The 24,964-nt window shown below is 46.7% G+C and overlaps 1 long non-coding RNA gene across 1 annotated transcript; it reads left to right on the plus strand.

Moving 5' to 3' along the window:
* Positions 1-1,535: 1,535 nt before the first annotated feature.
* LOC139186884 (uncharacterized) lies at positions 1,536-20,080 on the plus strand. The gene is made up of 3 exons (XR_011570563.1): positions 1,536-2,179; positions 2,602-2,701; positions 19,041-20,080. It is a non-coding gene; the product is annotated as an uncharacterized lncRNA (long non-coding RNA).
* Positions 20,081-24,964: the final 4,884 nt, after the last annotated feature.

A 24,964-nucleotide genomic window follows, 5' to 3' on the forward strand; every position in this document is an offset into this window, starting at 1 on the left:
CTTTCATGCATTGGAGAAGGAAATGGCAACCCACTCCAGTGTTCTTGCCTGGAGAATCCCAGGGATGGGGCAGCCTGGTAGGCTGCCATCTATGGGGTCGAACCGAGTCGGACACAACTGAAGTGACTTAGCAGCAGCAGCAGCAGCAGCAGCAGTTCCTTAGGGTAGAATCCCATTTTCTGCAGCACATCCAGGGATTGACCATTCATGTGACAGGTACTTCACAAATAATTTCATCCTCCAGTCTTTGTTTTCCAATCCAGCTATATTTGAAAATCACTCGGGGCTTTTGAAAAAGCCAGACTTCTTGCTTCATTCTCATTCTGCATCTTTTTTCAGTTTCCTAATGGGGCTCCCTGGTGGCTCAGTGGTAAAGAATCGCCTGCTAATGCAGGAGATGTGGGTTTGATCCCTGGTCCGGGAAGATCCCACATGCCATGGAGCAACTAAACCCGTGTGCCACAGCTGTTCAGCCTGTGCTCCAGAGCCTGAGAGCAACAGCTACTGAGTCCACATGCTGCAGCTACTGAAGCCCACTGCTCCTCGAAGCCTGTGCTCTGCAACGAGAGAAGCCATTGCAATGAGAAGCCCACACACCACAGTGGAGAACCTGCACAGCCAAAAATAAAATTACAAATTTATAGATTTCCCAGGGATTCTGATATTCAGCTGGGTTTGGGAATCAATGTTTAAACCCACTTGTGAAGTAGGTAATACTATCCCCGTTTCCCAAGTAAGGAAATTTGAGAGAGGTTAAGTCACTTAAGAGAGATTAAGTCATTTAAGAGCAAGCAGCTAGAAGGTACCAAAGATTAGATATGAACTCAACTCTGAGTTAAGACCTCAGAGGCTGCTTTGCAGTTGAGGAAGCCAAAGTCTAGAATCTGGTATTAAGTGGCAAAAAAAGATTCTTTTCTTGCCAGGTGGAAGGCAGGCCAACACAGTAGGAAATATTAACTGAAGGTATAAATTCTTATCATCCTTGGGGGGAATTGTAGTCGAAAAAAATTATATTAAAAAATTAATATAGTGTAATAAATATACCAATAAATCCTGAAGGAAATCAACCCTGAATATTCATTGGAAGGACTGATGCTGAAGCTGAAATTCCAATATTTTGGCTACCTGATGTGAAGAACTGACTCATTGGAGAAGACCCTGATGCTGGGAAAGATTGAAGGCAGGAGGAGAAGGGGACAACAGAGGATGAGATGGTTGGATGGCATCACCAACTCAGTAGACATGCTGCTGCTGCTGCTGCTAATTCACTTCAGTCATGTCCGACTCTGTGCGACCCTATAGACGGAGCCCATCAGGCTCCTCCGTCCCTGGGATTCTCCAGGCAAGAACACTGGAGTGGGTTGCCATTTCCTTCTCCAATGCATGAAAGTGAAAAGTGAAAGAGAAGTCACTCAGTCATGCCTGACTCTAAGCGACCCCATGGACTGCAGCCTACCAGGCTCCTCCGTCCATGGGAGTTTCCAGGCAAGAGTACTGGAGTGGAGTGCCAGTGCCTTCTTCGCGGTAGACTTGAGTTTGAGCGAACTCTGGGAGATGGTGAAGGACAGGGAAGACGGGAGTGCTACAGTCTATGGGGTCACAGGGAGTCGGACACAACTGAGTGACTGAATAATAAAAATATTTTTGTGTCTATTGAGTAGTGACTGGGCAGATGCAAACAGGAACTGATCTCTGTCTTCACAGCTTTTTCTTTGCCCCGAGGCAGACAGCCTGGCCTGTTGTACATACTTATGTATTTGTTGAATAGGTGAATACAAATTATAATATGACTTGATAAGATGCTAGAATAGAAATAAGTAAAAGAAATTGTATTGGATGGAGGGGTTAGGTCTTGAAAAATGGATGGAAAATTCCAGGCTGAGAAAAACAAATGGGCAGTGAGAACCACTGAAAGATTTTCACATTTGTTCCTTTAAAATAACTGTCTGAAGCACCAGGAGTGGGAGAAAGAGCTGGTGAGAGGAGCAACTGAAGGTCAGATGACTGAGTTTTGAGTTGGTTGCTGTGGTGCAGATCCAAGGTCATGAGTAGGTATGAGGTTGGCCTGAACCAAAGCCGTGGGATTAGGGGCTGGGCTGGGGAGACTTCCTTAAGGGAACTGCTGGGATTCAGCGAGGAAGAGGAGGCCTTGTGAGCACCGTTTCCATCAGGACTCAATGTAAGTTTTCCATAGAAACAGGTTGCCTGGTTAAAATGCTATATATGGTGCAGCACATTGCAGATAATTGGGTGATAGTGGACCAGCTTGGAAACCTAGCCACTATTTGTAAGTGTATTTCTGCAGAAGAAGAAATGAGCTCTAAACCCATGAACTTGAAAACAAACTTTTAGAACACTTTCTGAACAGGGGCCAGCTTTCCAGAAAGTCCCAGTGGAGAAGAAGCAATTCTCTTGACTCCTGCTGCCCACCCTGGCACCATCCTCAGGTCCCCTAGCTTCCACATTATTTCATCAAGGAGAGGCCTGTCTAGGCTTGTAGGTCAGGGAGAATGTTTCCCCATGTGGCCACTGGTACCCTGATCTCTAATCAGACCCGTCTCATAATCACTTGCTTACTGTCTCGCTCCTGTGGTCTTTTAGCATCATGGGGATAGTGACTGCACCTCATTCAAGGCTGTGTTCCCAGTCCATAGAACAGTGGCTTCTGTGTCTGGTGCACCTGAACTGAAATTTGAACCAGGTAAGAGGTTGGGCAGGAATTTGGCCTACTTAGTGAGAAAGCAAATGGTCTGATCTCCTAGAGCCTTAATGGGTTTTTTTTGAGGAGGGGCGATTGTCTGAAAGGGGATGTTAGAAGAGGTTGGAGATACTGGGAAGAATGGATTCAAAACTGAGATACTTTTTTAAAGAGGCAGCTAATAGCTTCTGTTTGCAGTCATGTAATTGTCTGTTATGTTAATGAGTGTGTATACTTGGGCTGATTTGGGCAAAAGGAGTCTCAGTATAGACTGACAGCAGGCAAGAACATTTGGGAAGATTAATGGAAGGTGTAAATTTCATTTTCTCTCCCATGAGGGCTTCCCCTGTGGCCTGTGCGTATGCATTTAACAAGAAGGAGAAACCCTTGCTCTGGCATCCGGGCCAGAGAGACCCCCCCGACCAAGGAGGGCAGAGTTGAATTGAGGTGCAAGGTTTCAGGAACACTCAGGAAATGTTTACTCAGTCCCGTGTGTCATTTGAAGCCTCAACCTGACCCAGAAGAACTCGATCCCTCTCTCTGCTCTGTCAGTGTGTTGGCCTCTTCCTGAGGGCTGGCACTGATATGGGGAGTGTCCTTGTTAGTGAAGGGCAGTCACTGTTAGCTTAAGAGAGACTTTGGATTTTGATCGAAACTGTCCTGATGCAGAAGTCGTGAGCCTGGTGTTTAGGATGGAAGATGCATCTGTCCTGTAGCCGGGCCCTCATTCCCTGTGGGTGTACTCTTGCTGGAGAGGAGGGATGGGGGCTTCTCATGATCCTTCTCATCAGAGTCCTTTGATTTTAGGTACCCCAAAAGGACTGGTTAATTTATTTTATTTATTTTAAAAATTATTTTGACTGTGCTTGGTCTGCATTGCTGTGTGAGGGCTTTCTCCAGTTGCAGTGAGCGGGGTCTATCTCGAGTTGCAGTGCTCGGACTTCTCATTTAGTGGCTTCTCTTGTGGAGCACGGGCTCTAGGGCTCACCGGCTCAGTAGTTAGGGCTCACGGGCTTAGTTGCTATGCAGCATGTGGAATCTTCCTGGACCAGGGATCGAACACATGTCGCCTGCACTGGCAGGCAGATTCTTAACCACTGGATCAACAGGGAAGTCCAAGGACTGGTTAATTTAAGCCAAAGGGGATTTATTGGAAGAGTATAGATTATTTCAGAGATCCTAAGGGTCTGCTGAGAAACATGATATGGAGAGGGTGTCAGGGGTCCAAGGAACAGGAACAGATCTTGGTACCTCTGTTGAGTGAAATCAACTCCACCTTTTATTCTGTACTTGCATCTCTCCCTTTATGATTGAATTCCTGGGTCTTATTGATCTTGCTTGGACCTTGTGCCTCTCCCATTGCTAGGAAATTAGGGAAAGACATTTGATCGACAAACCAATTAAGACTCCCTGTTAGGGCCTTCCCTGGCAGTCCAGTGGTTAAGATTCTACCCTTCCACTGCAGGGGGCATGGGTTCAATCCCTAGTCAGGGAATTAAGATCCCACATGCCTTGGAGGCATGGCAAAAACAAAAATAAAAACATTCCCTGTTAACAGGGTAGAGGTAATTTTCCAAAAGCGAATCAAAGCTCTCTTGCTTCTTGAGAAGGGGGACATGGATGCCTGAAAAGCCCTGGCTGGCCCAATGATGCATGTAAATCACATGACCTCCTGGAGGAGCCTCTGGGTTTGCCTCATTCCAACCAGGAACAAGACAACACCTCCTCCCATCTCTTCCCTCCGTCTACAGATCGTATGCAGTGTAGATTTTGCAGAAGATTTTTGGGGAGAGGGGCTTCCCTGATAACTCATTTGGTAAAGAATCCGTCTGCAATGCAGAAGACCCCCGTTCGATTCCTGGGTCAGGAAGATCCCCTGGAGAAGGGATAGGCTACCCACTCCAGTATTCTTGGGCTTTCCTTATGGCTCAGCTGGTAAAGAATCCGCCTGCATTGTGGGAGATCTGGGTTCGATCCCTGGGTTGGGAAGATCCCCTGGAGAAGGGAAAGGCTACCCACTCCAGTATTCTGGCCTGGAGAATTCCATGGACTATATAGCCAGTGGGGTCACAAAGAGTTGGACATGACTGAGAGGCCTTCACTTGGAGGAGAGAGGTATTGAACATCAAAAGAAAGTGAGTCCCCACATTCTGGAGAGCAGGGACTGTATCTGTTCATCACTGCTTCCCCAGTACCTAGTACCAAGCTTGGCATGCATAGACTTCTTGAGATAAATATTTGCTGAAGCAATGAATCCATTTGATAACCTAGATTCTCTTTAGCTATCAGTTGGCTTCCTGCCTTTCTCTTCATGCTTTTCTCATATGGCTTTTCCAGCCCTCTCTAATGTCTTGGTCAATTTAGCTATAGTTCCAGAACTCTTGACTCAGCAAAATAAAAGCCACACAGTTAATCAGACCTACTCATCTCAGAAAGGTTTATCAAAGTTATTCAACAGACACAAAGTGAGACTCTTGGTCAGTGAAGCAGAGGAATTCTGCTGCTAAAAATTTTACATCATTTCATTATGCACAAGCTCCTCAAATTCTGGTATGCACCCTGGTAATGCACAGAATTGGAGAAGGCAATGGCAACCCACTCCAGTACTCTTGCCTGGAAAATCCCATGGACAGAGGGGCCTGGTGGGCTGCAGTCCATGGGGTCGCTAGGAGTCGGACATGACTGAGCGACTTCACTTTCACTTTTCACTTTCATGCATTGGAGAAGGAAATGGCAACCCACTCCAGTGTTCTTGCCTGGAGAATCCCAGGGACGGGGGACCCTGGTGGGCTGCCGTCTATGGGGTTGCACAGAGTCGGACATGACTGAAGCGACTTAGCAGCAGCAGCAGTAATGCACAGAATGGTGACCCTGAAAAGATACATTCATGGACTAATTCCCAGACCCTAGGAATGTGACCTTGTTTGGGAAAAGGGTCTTTGCAGATGTAATTAAGGATCTTGAGATGAGATGATCATCCTAGATCATCTAGATGAATCCTGAATCCCATGACAAGTGTCCTATAAGAGACAAACAGGAAATATTTAACAGATGCTAGAAGACTCAGACACACAGAGGAGGAGGTGATGTGAAGACAGAGGCAGAAATGGGAGTAATGTGGCCACAAACCAAGGAATGCCCAGCTATCAGAAGCTGGAAGGGACAAGGAACAGAATCTTTAGAGCTTTTGGAGTAAGTATGACACCTTGTGACACCTTGATATTGGGCTTCTGGCCTCCTGAACTCTGAGAAAATGAATTTCTATTGTTTTCCGCTGTCAGGTTTATGGTGACTTAGCAGCCCCAGGAAATGAATGCCTCCCTATATGAAGTGCTGCAGTGAAGTGTCAACTGCTGCTGCTGCTGCTCAGTCGCTCAGTCATGTCCAACTCTTGGCGACTCCGTGGACTGTAGCCCGCCAGGCTCCTCTGTCCATGAGAGTTCCCAGGCAAGAATACTGGAGTGGGCTGCCATTTCCTTCTCCAGGGGATCTTCCTGAGCCGGGATCAAACCCGAGTCACCTATATCTCCTGCACTGGCAGGTGTCTTCTTTACCGCTGAGCCACCAGGGAAGCCCAAACTGGCAGCCATCTTCTCTTAATTCCTTAAATGCAGTGTGCCTCTTTCTGCCTTTCACACCTGGAACACTGTCAGAATCTCTCCAAGACAGGTTGACCACCAGTGTCCCACCAGCTAAGGTCACCTGGATGCATCTCTTTGCTTCCTGAGAGAGCTTTAACAATTTAGAAGCGGCCATGAGGTTTCTCTCTGCATCCCAGTGTCTGTCTACTTTTGTCATAGGCAATAATCATTGGCAAAACAAAAACGCAATTTGGATTTCTTTTTAAAAATTTATTTATTTGACTGTGCTGGGTCCTAGTTACAGCACATGGGATCTAGCTTCCTGTCCAGGGATTGAATATGGGCCCGCTACCCGAGGAACTTGGAGTCTTAGTCCCCGGACTACCTGGAAAGTCTCTGGATTTTTTATATAAGCTCAAAGACCCTTTAGGCTGGGAGGTCCTGAAAAAATTATCTAAATCAGAGATTTTTCCAATGATTTTTAGACATGGAACTCTGCTTTAATGAAATCCCCAATCTTAATATGTAAAAGACAAAAGTAAAGCTAATCTAAATTGGGAGGGAAGAGAAGGGTCACAGCTCGTGCTGGCTCAAGTCCACCTCCTATTTCAGTCCCTTTTTACCTATTTTTAAAAAAATAATAAATCCCTTGAAATTTCCCTGACTTCTGTTCTTAAAAATGATTTTTCTAAGTTGGTCTCATTTCTGGACCACGGCTACAGAGAACAGCTCCTTTCCTAGTCTTTGTTGGCTTTTTAGGGACCAGTAAATCACTCTCCCCATTTCCTTCTCAGTATGGAATGACACAGAGAGAGAAGCACAGTTATCAGACACAGGTAAAAATGTCAGCTTCATTACTGAGAAAAGCTGGCTTGGAAGATGCGGAAGTGGCAGTGGCGTCATGTGGGTGTCCTAAATTGGATCCCCAGAATTTGGGAGTCCCTTGTTCCTGGCACAGCCACCACAGGGACAGGACAGCCTACCGCTGATCACAGGGAAGAGCAGAGAGGATGGCCTTCCAAGGCTTCACTGGCTTCACAAGGGCTGAGGTCAGTTTCTTCATCTGCTCACAAATCACACAGGTCTTCCAGTGGGGAGAAAAATTAGTTTCTTGCTTACTTAAAAAAAAAAATGTTGATTTATTTGGTTGCAGCATACGGGACCTTCACTGCATTATGCAGGATCTCTTTTGATTCGGCACACAGACTCTCTAGTTGTGGCGCACAGGGTCAGTAGTTACGGCTCACACACTCAGTTACTCCATGGCATGTGAAATCCTAGTTTCCCAACCAGGGATCGAACCCAAGTCCCCTGCATTGGAAGACAGACTCTCAACCATTGGACTACAAGGGAAGTCCCAGTTTCTTTTTCTTCCTGGGAGATCCCTTCTCCTCTGGTAGCTCAGCTGGTAAAGAATCTGCCTGCAATGCAGGAGACCCCGGTTCAATTCCTGTGCCAGGAAAATGGAGAAGGGATAGGCTATCCACTTCAGTATTCTTGGGCTTCCCTGTGGCTCAGCTAGTAAAGAATCCACCTGCAGTGTGGGAGACCTAGGTTCAATCCCTGGGTTGGGAAGATCCCCTGAAGAAGGGAAAGGCTGCCCACTCTAGTATTCTGCCTGGAGAACTCCAAGGACTGCACAGTCCATGGGGTCACAAAGAGTTGGATACAACTAAGTGACTTTCACTAGGGAAATGCTAGAGGAAGGAATAAGTATTTCTCCTTGAGAATGTTCACTTTTATTCCATTGACAAGAGAAGATTCCATTTGGAAACCCAGAACCCAAATGGCATTTTCTGGGAAGACATGTTGTATATTAGTCAGAACAGGTCAGGCCAACAGCTATAACAAGCAATCCCCAAGTCTCCATCACATCTCCATCATGACAGGAATATTTCTCATTCACATCACAGCCCACTGTGGGTAGGCAGGTAGGATGGTGGAAATGAGGAAGGGGCTCTGCTCCATGCAGTTATTCAGGGACTCAGCCTCCTTCTCTCTAGCGCAAGGATTTTAAACTTACTCGTGTGCCATGGTGGGAAATATTAGTAGCTCTATGACCTCCTGGGACCTCAAAGTCCTCCGCTGAATTCTTGGCTGGTGGTAAGCAGACTGAGGCACAGAGCAAGTGGCGGATTGTGCAGGAGATTTTAGGGGCCAGGCTGAAAGTAGGATTTGTCATTTCTGCCCATGTTCTGTTGGCTAGTACTCAGTCAGTTCAGTTCAGTTGCTCAGTCATGTCCGACCTTTTGCAGCCCCATGGACTACAGCATGCCAGGCCTCCCTATCCATCACTAACTCCAGGATTTTACTCAAACTCATGTCCATTGAGCTGGTGATGCCATCCAACCATCTCAGTCACGTGATCCCAACTAATCCCGAGGGGAACTCAGGATGATCAATCTCCCTGGTGGTGTAGAAGGACCATCAAAGAAATTGAGAGAATACAAAGCCTCAGCACAGTATCACATTTACAGAAACATGATCCAGCCACCAAAGCAGCTTCACAGTGATCCCAATCTTTGAGGAGTCCAGAGAACAGACCCACTGCAGGGCTGCTGCTTTTCCAAAAGTTTTTATCAAGTTGGGTTCATTTAGAAAATCTCACACATCTCAAGTATAGGGTTTGATGAGTTTTTACAAACTGAACATCCCTGTCTAACTAGCACTAGGTCAGCCCTTTAGAAGCCCTCTAGAACCCCCTAACGGTCATCAACACCTAAGTGAGCCACTATCCTGACTTGTAACTACGTAGATAACTTTTGGGGCTTGCCTGGTTTTGAATATTCTATAAATGGAATCATGAATTCTTTTGTGTCTGGCCCCTTTCATTTACCACTAAATGACTTGTGGGAGTCATTCACATTGTTGTGCAAAATTGTTCCACTTTCCTTCTTGTTGCTGTATCGGTGTAAACACATCCTGATTTATTTACTCATGCTACTGTTGATGGGTGCGTGGGTCATTTTAGGATAAAGTGAGCCGTGCTGCTGTGAACATTTTAGCGCACATGTTTTGGTTGAACATAGGGACACGTTATCTGCTGGGCAGGGACTCCTGTACCTCCTTCCTGGAACTGAGAATCCCCGGATCACAGAGATGTTCGAGTTCTGCTCTAGAAGAAAACCACCAGTTTCTCAAAGAGATGGTACCCCCCCACCCCCGCGGGAATGGGGTACAAAGGCACCAACGTTTGGTTGTCTTTCTTTCTCCGGAGTTCTTAAAATCCTCATCCATTTTGTTCCATTTTGACCCTCATACCTGAGGCTGTACCCCTAACTCCCCACCTCCAAGAAAACTGCTTCCCAAACCAGAATCCTTGAATCTCAACTTTTCTCCACTCGCCCCTGTTTTCACTTTCTTGCTTCTCTTTGGTGCCTCCCAGCTCATTCTCTGATTCTCTGTTCCCCAAATGTAGGAATAAGCCTGGCTGGAAGGAAGTGGAGGAGGTGGTGGGAGGGATGGGGTGTGGTGGCGGGGAGGAGGGTGAATATGCAGAGATAAAATTTCCTTTAGAGATGGAGGGGGTATGCGTGGGGAGCTGGCAACACTCACTCATTAATAATTTTTGTATCTGTCACACAGAGAAAGAGAATGAAAGAAAACCCTTAAAAATCATTAAGATGAACTGTCTGGAGGAGCGTGGGGTTGTATGAATATTCACATGCACATGGGGTGTGGTGGCAGGGAGGGCCATGGAGGGGGCCTGAAGTGAGGAAATGAACTCCCCAGATCCTCCCCCACCCCAACCCCTTAGGGAAGAGGGGCAGCAGGGTGAGGCGAGGGGCAGGGGGGTGTAGGACCTGCTGAAGTGGGTGTTGAGCAAAGGCCTCTGGAACCTAAGAGCGACCCTGGCTGGGAAAGGTGTCAGGCAGGCGCTGAGGCGGGAGGCAGCTGAATGGCCCCCACTCTTGAGAAACACGCAATCATTAATCAGCATCACCAGGCCCCACTCAGACTAAGTGGCCTCTTGTGATTAGGAATGGGCCCTTGAAGAAGAAAAACTCAGCCTTTAAGCATTTTAAGTGTGTGCATTTGACAATGGCTTTCTTGATAGCAGTGGGGTTTCGGAGGGGAGTTCCAAGTTCAGGGCTCTGAGTGTGTGTGTGTGTGTGTGTGTATCAAGAGTGCAGGCCTGGCTTTGGGTCCTAAGGAACAAAGGCCATCAGAGGAGTTGTGGGCCTGGCCTTGGCAGCAGGAGACGAGACAGTCCGCCCTGCAGGTTCAGTTCTGACTGGGTGCCTCTCTCTGGGTAGGAGCTGGAGCTTCCAGGAATGGTGGTGAGGGCAGCTGGGGACTGGTTACCCTCAGGACTTCTGAGTCACACGGTCCTGACGCACCCAGAAGCCCAAACTAGAAGGAAATAATCTGGCTCCCACCTTGGAAGTCTGTTAAGTCAGGGTGTGTGTGTGTGTTCAGTTGTGTCTGACTCTCTGCGACCTCATGGACCCCCCAGTCTCCTCTGTCCATGGAATTTTCCAGGCAAGAATACTGGAGTGCTTTGCCATTTCCTACTCCAAGGGATCTTCCTGACCCAGGGATCAAACCTGCGTCTCCTGTGTCTCCTGCATTAGTGAGCAGATTCTTTACCACTTAAGCCACCTGGAAAGCCCTGTTAAGTCAGGTAGTATATGTAAATAATTTAGCTCTGCTCAGGAATGTTATTTCTTTCCTTCCCAACCATGAACTCAGGTCATCCCCACAATCATTACACTCTGAGGGTAGTATTGATGTGAGAGTTGGACTATAAAGAAAGCTGAGTGCCAAAGAATTGGTGCTTTTGAACTGTGGTTTTAGAGAAGACTCTTGAGAGTCCCTTGGACTGCAAGGAGATCAAACCAGTTAATCCTAAAGGAAATCAGTCCTGAATACTCATTGGAAGGACTGATGCTGAAGTTGAAACTTCAGTACTCTGGCCACCTGATGCGAAGAACTGACTCATTGGAAAAGATCCTGATGCTGGGAAAAATTGAAACCAGGAGGAGAAGGGGATGACAGAGGATGAGATGGTTGGATGGCATCACCGATTTGATGGACATGAGTTTGAGCAAGCTCTGGGAGTTGGTGATAGACAGGGAAGCCTGGCATGCTGCAGTCCATGGGGTCGCAGAGTCAGACACAACTGAGTGACTGAACTGAACTGAGGGCAGTACTATCTTCATGCTGCAAATGAGGATGCTGGGGCTCAGAAGAAGCCAAAGATCCACCCCCTTCTCAATTAGAGGCAGAACCCAAACCCCTGTCTTCTGTATATTTAGCATGGACTAGGGGGTCCAGCCAACCTTGGCACCACTGACACTGCACTTTTCCAGCCCTAGAATCTCAAACCAGTTATTATATCTCCTTGAACCTTGAAAGATGAGGCCCACCTCATCAGGTTGGTGTGAGATCTCGGTGAGCGAATGTTTGGGGAGCACTGGGTGCAGACGCTGTCCATGGAAATCACTTCCCAGCCTTCAGATCAGTCATCAGTTTGACCCTCACAACAGCCCAACGAGGTTGATGCTGTTACGGATGAGGAAACTGAGGGTCCGAAGGTGGAGACTTCGCTGGCCCCTGGCTATACTTGCTTTGTGGAGCTGGTGCTTGTTTCCAGGTGCGAGAGAGGCTGGCAAAAGGCGATCGAAACTTCTGTGCTGAGGTGGAAAGCAGGAATTCCACAAATGGAGGAAGACTGCCAACAGGCACAGGATGGCCACAAGGCAAGTAAATGTCCACCGTGCTCGTGGCCCAAGTGAGGGCGTTTTGGGGACATCACCTTATTCTCTAATGACCCTAGAAATGTACAGGTTTTGTCTATTGGTGTTCAACTTGCTGGATTTCCCAGGTGGCTCGGGGTAAAGAATCTGCCTTGCAATGCAGAAGATGCAGGAGGTTTGAGTTCATTCCTTGGGTTGGGAAGATTCCCTGGAGAAGGAAATGGCAACCCACTGTAGTATTCTTTCCTGGAGAATCCCATGGACAGAGGAGCCTGGCGGGCTACAGTCGGTAGGGTTGCAAAGAGTCAGACACTACTGAGTGACTGAGCACACACACACATTCAACTTGATACGTGCCCTTTCATACTTTTTCCTGCACTACTATGGCTGAGGAACTGTGTTATTCAGACTCCCTTGCCAGTTGGGCTTCAGTTAATTATTGCAGTGAAAGTCACCTGTGGGAAGTCAGCACGTAGAAGCTGTTTATCCTCTGGCAGCAGGTAAGACAGCTCTCCTTGGGGAGTGTCTTCAGCCCTCCCAACACTGGTTATGGATTCTTGGGAGTCACCCCAGCCCCGTGTTCCTGATGGACATGGGCCTGTACCCACGGGCACTTGAAGAGCCATGGAACTCGGGGGAGAATCAAGGCTTTCCCACTATCCCAGGGGTCCCCTGTGGAGTTGTGGCTGCTGCTGCTGCTAAGTCGCTTCAGTCGTGTCCGACTCTGTGTGACCCCATAGACGGCAGCCCACCAGGCTCCCTCGTCCCTGGGATTCTCCAGGCAAGAACACTGGAGTGGGTTGCCATTTCCTTCTCCAATGCATGAAAATGAAAAGTGAAAGTGAAGTCGCTCAGTTGTGTCCGACCCTTATCGACCCCATGGACTGCAGCCTTCCAGGCTCCTCTATCCATGGGATTTTCCAGGCAAGAGTACTGGAGTGGGGTGCCATTGCCTTCTCCGGTGGAGTCATGGAGTGGATACCATGTCACTGGAGGGGCCTGAGCGGTGACTGCTCACCTGGATCTCAGGCTAGTGGGCTCCACCCAGTGATGCCAGAGCCAAGGATGCATGGATGGGAAAGCAGAGGAGCTGGGGAGCAGTGCTGAGCCGGAATCAGATGGACCTGGGGCCGGTCCTCTCGTCACCACCTCCCACCTGCCTCTCAGTTCCCAGAGTCGCTGAGTCTCCGGCTCACCATCAGTAAAATCAATAGACTGATACCTGCCCCTGGGGGTCGTGGGGAAGCTAGGTAGAAAAGTGCACGTGAAGCCCTTTGCAAGCAGAAAGAAGGGAGTGTCTTTTCATATGGAGGGAGCACTCTCAGGCCCTGGAGAAGGACCCTTCAGCTGAGGAGTGATCTGGATTTTCTGGTCCTCCTGATGGGAGGCGGTGGCTCCCACAAGAGGGTGAATGTTCTCTCCACATGTCCATGTGGCTTGGCACATGTGTAGGCCTGGTGCTGTGCTGGGGACGCTAAGGTGGAAAAGTTTCGGTCTCTGCCCTGAAGTAGTCCTAACGGGAGATGCCACAACCCAGCGAGATCACAAGTCACCATGAGAGATGCATTGAAGGGGTGTGTGGAGGACACATGGGAGCTCGAAGCAGAGGCAGCTCCCCTGGACTTGGGGGTGGAATCACAGGAAACTTCTAGAAGGAGGGGTGGCTCAGCTGAGACCTGAGAAAGGAGCAGGGTTAACCAGATAAAGGAAGCAGGGCTGGGGAGAGGGTCTCAGGTAGATGGGGCAGTGTTGCTAGGGTCTAAAGACAAGAGACATGGAGGACTGTGCAGGCAAAGGGTGAGGACTGTGGGGGTGACAGGCTGGAGCAGGGAGGCCAGTCACATCCTGCTAAGTCAGGGGTTTGTATTTACTGCTCCAGGAGAAACCCAACTGGCCTGGGCCCAGCACCAGGCTGATTTATCAGCTCCAAGTGCCAAGAATGGGCGCGTCACCTGTTCTGAAATCCGAGGCATACAGGGACCAGGGTGAATGCTCTCTGTCCCTTGTCCAGTGTTAACCCCAGCTGCCTCGGGCCCCGTGGACTCTAGCCTTGGTTCTTGGCAGGAGAAAAGTTCCAGGAATGGAAATGGCCCCTCCCAGGACCCGCTCCACCCTCTATTCACCTCTTGTCCCTGCTCTTTATACAAATCCGAGGTCCTCTCTCTCTCCTCACTCGTCAAGTCAGGCAGGAATGAGCACCGTGGTTCCCACGTGCCCTCCAGACAGGTGATTCGCATGTGGAGACCGGACGGGCTCACCCTGGTGTTTCTTTTTATTTTTTTAAAAGTAATTTTATTTCCTTATTTTGGCTGCCAGGGCTTTTCTCTGGTTGCAGTGTGTGGGCTGCTTCTCTCTGCAGTGGCTTCTCTGTTGCGGAGCACACGCTGTAGGGCACGTGGGCTTCGGTAGTTGTGGTTCCCAGGCTCCGTTGCTCCACGGCGTCTGGGATCATCCCAGATCAGAAACTGAACCCCACTGGCAGGTGGATTCTTTGTTTCTATGGAACAACCAAGGTTGTTTTCCCATCAGAGAAACCCCTTCAGCTGTGCAAAGGGAGGCAGATGGAAATTAAGTAGGAGAGAAGGTGAGAAGAGAGAAAAACACTTGTTACCAGTGTTTCTGTTAAACCCTGCCTCCTCCCACCTGCTACTGCTTGTGGTTTATTCTTCTTTATCTCTGAACCCGGAGTGGGTGGCACCTCCTCCAGGAAGCCAACCATGCCTCCCCACTTCTTAAAATTTACTTTTTATTGAAGTGTAGTTGATTTACAAGGTTGTATTAATTACTGTCCTGTGCTAAGTTGCTTTAGTCACGTCTGACTCTGTGTGACCCCATGGACTGTAGCCTGCCCCTCCTCTCTCCATGGCATTCTCCAGGCAAGAATACTGGAATGGGTAGACATACCCTCCTTCAGGGGATCTTCCCGACCCAGGGATTGAACTCGTGTCTTCTGCATTGAAATGTGGGTTCTTTACTTCTAGTGCCACTTGGGAAGCCCCGTGTTAATTACTGCTGTACAGCAAAATGACTCACTTATACATATGTGTGCATTCTTTTTTATATTCCTTTCCATTATGATTTATCACAGAATATTAAATATAGTTCCCTGTGCTATACAGTAGGACTTTTGTTTATTCATTCTATATCTAAAGGCTTACATCTGCTAATCCCACCCTCTAACTCCTACCCTCTCCCACCCCCATCCCCCTTGACAACCACCAGTTTATTCTCTGTGTCCCTGATTTTGTTTCAGTTCCATGGGTTAGTTGATTTGTGTCATATTTGGGTTTCCACATATAGATGATATATGGTATTTGTCTTTCTGACTTACTTCACTTAGCTAGTTGTATTCACATTGCTGCAAATGGCATTATTTCATTCTTTTTTATGGTTGAGTAGTATTCCATTATATATACATAATAGCATACACAGACACACACACACACCCCACATCTTCTTTGTCCATTCATCTGTTGATGGACATGTAGGCTGTCTCCATGTCTTGGCTGTTATGGATAGTGCTGCGATGGGCACCAGGGTACCACACTTCTGCTTTGAATTGATGCTTCTCTGCTTTCCAGTTCTCTCTGCTGGTGTCCAGCTGTAATTGTTGTTGACCATTATGCCTCCCCCACTAGACTCTGCAGGCAGAGTCTTTATAGTCTGAGCCACCAGAGAAGCCTCAAAGGATACTCAACTTCATTTCTCCCCAACCAAGCTTCAGTTTGAATTTGGACTGATTTGAATTTGAAGGAAGATTTGTCCTTGATAATTACTTGAGAACTAAAGACTGACTGTTTGTAATTCTTACTTGCTTGAGCCCACGAAAGAGGAGGTTACTCTGGTTTCTCATACTTTACAAGGGACAGTGGACCTTTTATGGCTCAGAGGCTTTAGGAGTAAGTGAACTGATGGCTCTACAAAGACGACTTTGCTGCTGCTGCTACTAAGTCACTTCAGTCGTGTCTGACTCTGTGCGACCCCATAGACAGCAGCCCACCAGGCTCCCCCGTCCCTGGGATTCTCCAGGCAAGAACAGTGGAGTGGGTTGCCATTTCCTTCTCCAATGCATGGAAGTGAAAAGTGAAAGTGAAGTCGCTCGGTCGTGTCTGACCCTGTGCGACCCCATGGACTGCCGCCTACCAGGCTCCTCCGTCCATGGGATTTTCCAGGCAAGAGTACTGGAGTTGGGTGCCATTGCCTTGCTACATGGCTGCAATAAAATGTTTATGCATGCCATGCCAAATTGTCTCAGTTGTGTTCAACTCTTTGCGACCACAGGGACTGTAGCCTGCCAGGCTCCTCTGTCCATGGGATTCTCTAGGCAAGAATGCTGGAGTGGGTTGGAAAATAAAAAGTTGGTTCTGGAGTATAGTATTTCAGTTCTGGTCTTGGGTATGTAACTAACTGGAAGATGACCTTAGGCGGATGACTCATATTGGACTGTTTTTCCCCATCTCTGAAACAGGGAGGCCTGGGTTAGATGAATTCTGCCACCTTGCATCTTGGTGACTCTGAATCAATGGCTTGTTTACCTGGATTCCTTGGCCAGAATCCCCTGGAGTCCATTTGAGTGTTTGCCTTCCACAGGCTGGACCTCCTCCAGGGCTGTACCACCCAGAGCCCTTTGTCACTGGCTTCTGGTTGGGCTTGGCCCTGGGAGGCAATGGCAGGAGATTGGAGGGCTGGGGGCTGGCGGGGAGGGAGTCTGGCATTCCTTCATTTCTCTTTTCCTCTCTCTTTGGTGTTGTGTCACCAGCAGTAGCTACAACCAGGACTCCAGCTAGTGGTCCTTCCTACATGGCACTAACGGTCACTGGCTTCTGGTAACACTCTTCCCCCGAGGTTCCTTCAGCCCCACAGGCCTGGCCAGATCCGGGCACCTTGGTTGTTCCTTTAGCCCCGACCACACTCATCTAAGCAGTCCCTTCAGCATGCTCTCTTCAACCGAGCCACCTGTGGTGGGTAACGTTTCCTCTTGGGCTTCTGACCCTCCAGCACTGCATCAGGGCTTCACGTTTGTTATCTAATCGGTCCTCACAGACCTCCCTGATGCAGCCATTATCTTCCCATTTTACACCCAAGAAAGCCAAGGCTCAGAGAAGTTCAGTGACTTGCCTCCAAAGACAGGATTTGTATGGCCCAGCTCCGACGTCAGTGTTCCTCCTCTTCCAACTGCTGGTCGTGCGTATCCTCATCTCTTCCCCTGTTTCCAGGCAGAGAGACTTCTCAACCTTTCCATCCTTCATAGTTTTCCTTTCTGGTATCTTGGGACAGGACATTCATCTATCTAGGCTCTAATTTTTACGTCTAGAAAATATCAATGTGCCCACCTGGTGTCTTAATTCATCTGTTTTGGCAATAGTTGGTGAGAGCTGTTAGTCGAAACCCTGCTTTCCTGCTCGTCTGCAGTCAGCCCAGGCAGGCAGGGGGCATGATCCTAGGGAAGAGCATTCTCCTGCTGCGGGGAAGAGGCAGGGATAGGAAAACAGTGGGCAGTCTAATGCCACCCTCTCTGGCTCCAGCTTTGAATCCTTCAGGTTTGTCTTTGATCTTGGAAGCCAAAAGCCTCTCCCCAGTTTATCCTAAGGAAACAATCAGAGACACAGGAGACCAAGGATGAACAAAGATTGCAGTAGCAAAAAAACTTAGAAACGCCCTGCCTGCCCATCAGCAAGGCGTTGGTTAAATAAATCATGGTCTGACACTGAAAATGACTCATTTGAAAATCCACTGAAACCGGTCTGCATGTGTTGACATGGAAACAATGTCCAGAGCAAGTTGTGAAAGGAAAGGGGTTATAAAAGCGTGCATGTGGTGGGACGCAATTTTTATAAAAAATAATCTTGATCTGTTTTGTTCTCTCGCCACATCCAACCAGGCAAAACTACAACCTGCAGACTTTAGGCCCTTTGACTCCTCACTGATCCAAACACTCGGGCAAGGCCCATTTCCGCACGGGCGGGCGGGGTGTGTGTCCCCTCCTTCCTTCACCACGGGTCCCATTCATCTTCCCATCCCTTCTTCCCGTGACCTTTGGTGGGCCACTTTGCTCACTGCTGTGACAGCCCATTGCACTGGGATGAAGTTAGTCATCTAGCCTCCTGCCTTCCTCACTAGTGAAGATGTGGATTCAATTTGGGGGCTCCAGAGCTCAGCCCTTAGTATGTGTTGTATTTTTAAATTTTTTTATTTTATATTAGGGTATAGTCGACTAACAATGTTGTGTTAGTTCCAGGCGTGTGGCAAAGTGATTCAATGATACATATACATGTATCTATTCTTTTTCAATTCTTTTCCCATTTAGGTTATTACAGAATGTTGAGTAGAGTTCCTTGTGCTATATAGTAGGTCCTCGTTGGTTATCTATTTTAAATATAGCACGTATGTGTTTGTAGAGTAAGTGAATGAGTGAATGAACCAAGATGGGATGCTGGAGGAAAGGGTAAAATTGGTTTAGTTTCTTTCACATATATGCTTTAGTCTGGGCCCTGCTGAGGCTACACATAATGTTAGAGGCAGAAGAAATTGGCACCGACACCTAAAAACTCTAAAATGTAGGGACTTCCCTAGTGGCCCAGTGGTTAAGACTCCAGGCTTCAACTGCAGGGGTGGGGGTTTGATCCCTGGTCAGGGAAGTAAGATCCACAAGGCATGGCCAAAAAAGAAAAAAGCTAAACTGTAGAACACACCTTTCTAATGTCTCATGGAAATGCTTATATTAAAAAACAAAACAAAACATTTTTGAGTCCATTATGCTAGGAGGAAAAGAGAAAGCTCTTCCCAGTAGAATGCCAACTAAACACATAGAAGGAAAGATATGCTTTACCATCTGAACTGCCAGGGAAGCAGAGGAAAGACAGAGCTACAAAAATCACGGTTTTGCAGCCATCAAAGTATTCATTGATTTAAGCAGATGTGATTCAACTTGATTTTCAAGTTCATTGAGAATCAATAGCAGAGGCCAAAATCATTGGGAGAAACATTAGAGAACAGGCTATTTACACAGTCTCAAGATATCTGCCACAGATTACAGATTATTTACAAGGGGAAAAATGATAGCTTTACAGTGGAGAAACCTGGCGGACACCACCTTCACCAAATGATCGATGTCAACATCACCAATGAGAGGATAAATGGACATCCGGTACATTCCGACGTGTGGCACTGAGAAGGCCATGCCGACTTATGTCATATTCCTGCCAGAGTCCTTTAGCATTTGAGAACCAAATCATGAGGACACCTTCAGACACGTGCAGCGAGACAGTGACCTTACTCGTTAAGGATGTCAATGTCTTTAAATGTGGAAGCCAAAGGCTGGGGAACAGTTCCAAATAGAGAGGAAAGAGGCATGACAAGTAACTGCAAAATGTAATTCAGGGTTGGATCCTGGAAACAAAAGTTGGTGTAAAGGGAAATACTAGACAACAGGCAAAATTAGAATGGATTGTATACGAGATAGTAGGATTGTAGTAATGATACTTATGGATTGTATACGAGATAGTAGGATTGTAGTAATGATATTTATGGATTGTATATGAGATAGTAGGATTGTAGTAATGATACTTATGGATTGTATACGAGATAGGATTGTAGTAATGATACTTATGGATTGTATACGAGATAGTAGGATTGTAGTAATGATACTTATGGATTGTATATGAGATAGGATTGTAGTAATGATACTTATGGATTGTATATGAGATAGTAGGATTGTAGTAATGATACTTATGGATTGTATACGAGATAGGATTGTAGTAATGATACTTATGGATTGTATATGAGATAGTAGGATTGTAGTAATGATACTTATGGATTGTATATGAGATAGTAGGATTGAGGTAATGATACTTATGGATTGTATACGAGATAGTAGGATTGAGGTAATGATACTTATGGATTGTATACGAGATAGTAGGATTGTAGTAATGATACTTATGGATTGTATACGAGATAGTAGGATTGTAGTAATGATACTTATGGATTGTATACGAGATAGGATTGTAGTAATGATACTTATGGATTGTATATGAGATAGTAGAATTGTAGTAATGATACTTTCCTGAATTTGGTAAGGGCATTATGGTTATGCTTTATTGGAATTTTGTGTGATGAAACATTTTGAATGTACAGAAAAATGAAGAGTATAATAAATATTCATTACCTCGTGTTAACCATGAGTTTGCCATCCTTTGTTTTCTGAAATATTTTAAATATTTAAAAGTAAATTATATATATCTCATGAGTGGTGCTAGAGGTAAAGAACCCACTTGCCAATGAAGGAAACAAGAGATGCGCGCTTGATCCCTGGGTGGGAAAGATGCCCTGGAGGAGGAAATGGCAAACCACTCCAGTATTCTCACCTAGAGAATCTCATGGATAGAAGAGCCTGGTGGGCTACAGTTCATAGGGTTGCAGAGACACAACTGGAGTGACTTTGTATGCATGCACACATGATATTTCACCTCTTCATTATACATCTTTGAAAGATGACATTTTCTTACATAATCCCCAGACCATTAATATAATAGTAATGAATGATAATTTCCTAGTATCATCTAACATCCATCCACATTCAACTTTTCCCATTTGCCTCTCAATGTCTATCTTAGAGTTCCTCTGGTCAAACCAGGATCCTGTCAAGACCACATTTGGTTGTTATATAAGAAAAGCCTGAAATTTTTGTCCTGGATCTTGGCTTTCTTAATCTCCTTCTACGAAGGGAGGGAAGTTCCTCCCTTCGGTGCTTCCCTCCTTCCTTTCTCCCACATTATTGATGGAGAGCATTATGCTGGGTGATTCATCTGGGGGTACACAGATGAATAAGATAAGATCCTTGCCTCGGGGATTTCAGGGCCCAATGAAGGAGGAACAGTCACAGGAATAGGTAATTATCAATCAGGGTGAGAGAGCTCTGCCAGAAACAGATGCTAGGTATTCCACGCATCTTCAACTTCCATCAGATGATGGAGGAAGAAAAAGAAAGAAAAATTGGTTCAAAGAGGCAGCTGGGAGAAACAACTAAATAAAAGTTTTTTACAGGTCATGACGTGGATGTCAAATTCCCTTAGTCTCTTGGTCCTTCATTCTTAGGAGTGCACAGGAGATGATCATGAAAATCATTTGATACCCAGTTACTCAGTCTGCTTTTCTCTTCAAAGCTCCTTGAAAGACTCCACCCAATCCACACCTCCCGTTCCAGCCAGCCTTCTATGACCACAAACATGAAAGCCAGGCTCCCAGGATGGGGGATGGTCTACACCGGTGGCCTGGGGTAGGATGGAAAGTCCTCAGGGGCTATGACCCTTGGGGCGTGTATCCCATATACCAGCCTGTTTTGAGTGCTTGTGCTCGTGTGCTGCTTCCAGGGTTGTAGTGGGTCTCCAGCCTTGATGAACACTTGAGGGGCTGAAGCTTTGTGGTTAGAAGCATGGGCTTGGAATTCCCTGGTAGTCCAGTAGTTAAGAATCCACTTGCCAACGCAAGGGACATGGGTTCGATCCCTGGTCCCAGAGGATCCCACATGCTGCAGAGCAATGAAGCCCATGTGCCACAACAACTGAGCCTGTGCCCTAGAGCCTGGGATCTACAACTCCTGAGGCCTGCATGCTGTAGAATCTGTGCTCAGCAGCAAGAGAAACCACTGGAGAGAAAGCCTGCGAACAGAAAGGAAGACCCAGGGCAGTCAAAAAAAAAAAAAAAAAGGCATGAGCTTTCCTTTCAGAGAAACATGGGTTCAAATCCTGGTTTCCCTGGTGGCTCAGACGGTAAAGCATCTGCCTGCAATGCAGGAAACCTGGGTTCAGTCCCTGGGTCCCGAAGATCCCCTGGAGAAGGAAATGGCAACCCACCCCATATTCTTGCCTGGAAAATCCCATGGACAGAGGAACCTGGTAGGTTGTAGTCCATGGCGTCACAGAGAGTTAGACATGACTGAGCGACTTCACTTTCTTTCTTTTTTTGGGTTCAAATCCTAGCTCCAACACTCACTCGTTCCTGTGGCTTTGGGCAGACTCCTGAATCCGACTTTGATGAAATCGTTCTGAAGTCTGAACTTTACTCTGATGTGGAAAATGATGCAGTTTCTCCATTTCAGAGTTTCATTGTTTCCCTGTGCCATGGAAATCTTTCCTCCTTGGAGTCCTAGCCATTCTGATAGACAGCTTCATCCTGCTAAGACCAGCCCAGTTCCCAGCCTGATTTCTCTGATGGAGCCTGGGAGGTTTATTCACCTCTGTGGGCTGGAGACAGTGCCTAGCAGACAGTGTCCAGGCAGAGAGCAAGGGCAGCTGTCTTTCCAGGGCTACTGGTCAAATGACCCCAAACAAATGTTCTCTATTTTTCTAACAAATACCATTGTGTGTGTAGTTTGGTTGAGGAGAGATGCAGAGTGATATGCCCTGGGTTGGGGGAAATATTCTTGTACAGCCTACTTTTTAGTAGGCTGTTCACTGTGTTGCTGTTCGCTGCTCTTTAATTAAACACCGTTTATGGGCACACAAGCACCTTCAAAGTTCCCATGGGCGGTGCTGACAATCCTCGTTCAAAAGCTTTAGACCTATCGCCCTAAAGCTTTCTTTAGCTCACTGCTGGCCAAGTGAGCTGGAGTCTGGAGACTTTTAAGAGAATGTTGGCCCAGATTCCTAGGATCATATGATCACACCATCTCAGAGTTGGAATGAATAGTTGGTGGTTGTCTGATTTAAACCGCGTCATTTTCCAAATGAGGAAACTGAGGCTTAAATAGGGGAAATGACTTCCCCAGGGTTGAGAAAGCCATTAGTAGTAAAACAGGGGCCAGAATTTGGTGCCCCTTTATTCTGGGATAGCCTTGGCATGGATGGGGCTTTCCAGGTGGTGGTAGTGATAAAGAACCTCCCTGCCAACGCAAGAGACATTAGAAACTCAGATTTGATTCCTGGTTTGGGACTATCCCCTGAGGAGGGCATGGCAACCCATTCCAGTATTCTCGCCTAGAGAATTCCATGGACAGAGGGGCCTGGCGGGCTATACAGTCCATGGGGTTGCGGAGAGTTGGACACAACCAAAGCCACATAGTACACTTGCCATGGATACGCCCCATGATCGTGGAAAGTTACTTGTCCTCTGCTGCTTAACTGTTTTTCTGTCTGTTGGTCTCATGAGAATTCCTGCCAGACAGAGAACAGTCATGAACAGATGTGAAGATGAGCATGGTTCCATAGAAATGGGTAATGAGACTTATCCTATTAATAGCAGGACACGCTTTCAGTTGGTTTTCCAGTTTCATTTCGCATTTACTCAAACAACTTCTCATGTAACCCTATTGAAGCTGTGAGCCACATGGTCCAGTCCTAGGATTAGTTACAGAAGCATAATCCAAATAAACCAAACCATGAAAAGGGAATTTAATATTTTTCTCATCTTTCTGAAAGGACATTCAGCAGGCTTCTGTGTATATCCCATGGCAGCATGTCTTTTTCTTTAAATTTTTTTCATAGTAAGTTATTAAAAAAAAATTACTTATTGACTGGGCTGGGTCTTCGTTGCTGTGTGTGGGCTTTCTCTAGTTGTGGAGAGTGGGAACTACTTTTTAGTTGTGGTGTACAGGCTTCTAATTGTGGCGGCTTCTCCTGTTGCACAGCATAGGCTCTGGAGAGAGTGGGCTTCAGTGATTGTGGTGTATGGACCTAGTCGCCCCACACCATGTGGGATCTTGCTGGACCAGGGTTTGAACCCATGTCCCTTGCACTGGCAGATGGTTTTTAAACCACTGGACCACCAGGGAAGCCTGGTAGCACGTCTTAAAGTTCTCTGGACTCTTGCTCAATTATATATATATCTATATCTATCTTGTACTCTGAAGCTGTTCCCTTACCAGAACTTTGAAGAATTTTTTCCTTCTCCACCAGCTGCAATGGCTTCCACTTACTGAACTTCCTCTTTTTTTCTCTCTTCATTCTTTATTACATGGATTGATTTGGCCTGTTTTCCTTACATCCTTCTGCTTCAACCCCTTTGCTACTCTCTTTCCATGCTGACTCTAGACTCTACACCAGAAACATCTAGGACTTAATCTCTCGGGAGATGAGGGAGGAAGAATCAGGCTGTCAGTTAGGAGTCTCTTGGGCAGGTTGGGTAAAGGGAAGAAGTCTGTAAACAGTAATCTATTTTATCCATCATGGGTATTTTCCCACAAATGATTTTTTTCAAATATCTTACTACTGTCCCTAGTCTAATTAAACTTTTGATATCGCTAGTGCAGATTTCTTTTTACAATGAAAGTGAAAGTCACTCAGTTGTGTCTGACTCTCAGCAACCCCATGGACTGTATAGTCCATGGAATTCTCCAGGCCAGAATACTGGAGTGAGTAGCCTTTCCCTTCTTCAGGGGATCTTCCCAACCCAGGAATCAAACTGGGGTCTCCTGCATTGCAGGCAGATTCTTTACCAACTTAGCTCTCAGGGAAGCCCTTATTTATACAATACACAACCTAATTTTGCATGCTTGCCTCATCCTGAACCTGTGTTAGCAATAAAGATAAAGAAGACCCAAGTCACATTGTTATGCTGTACACCTTAAATGTGTGCAGTGCCGGATGTCAATTATATCGCAATAAAACTGGAAGGAATAAAAAACCTTAAAAAAGTTGTAGATTTTATCTGCAAGGAGATCATAGGTTATATGACAGGCACAGAGACAATTATAATACTGTGTGTCTAGAATTATAATAGAGGTATATGGAAGGGGTTTTAGGAGCACTGAGGATTGAAGCCCCTGACTTGCCTGGAAGGGGTCAGGACAGGATTCTTGGAGGACGTGATATTATTCCTCTGGGTCAGGCAGGAGAGAACCTGGACAGAGTGGGGGATGCAGAGTAGTTGAGGATGGGCTTGAATAATGTGCACACACACGTGTGTGTGTGTGTGAGAGAGAGAGAGAGAGTGGGGATGAAGGGAGAGGTAGGATGGGGGATATAGGGGATTGGAGGTTGGGAGGTACAGGC

The sequence above is a fragment of the Bos indicus genome, chromosome 14 (assembly GCF_029378745.1).
Source record: "Bos indicus isolate NIAB-ARS_2022 breed Sahiwal x Tharparkar chromosome 14, NIAB-ARS_B.indTharparkar_mat_pri_1.0, whole genome shotgun sequence".
NCBI lineage: Eukaryota > Metazoa > Chordata > Mammalia > Artiodactyla > Bovidae > Bos > Bos indicus.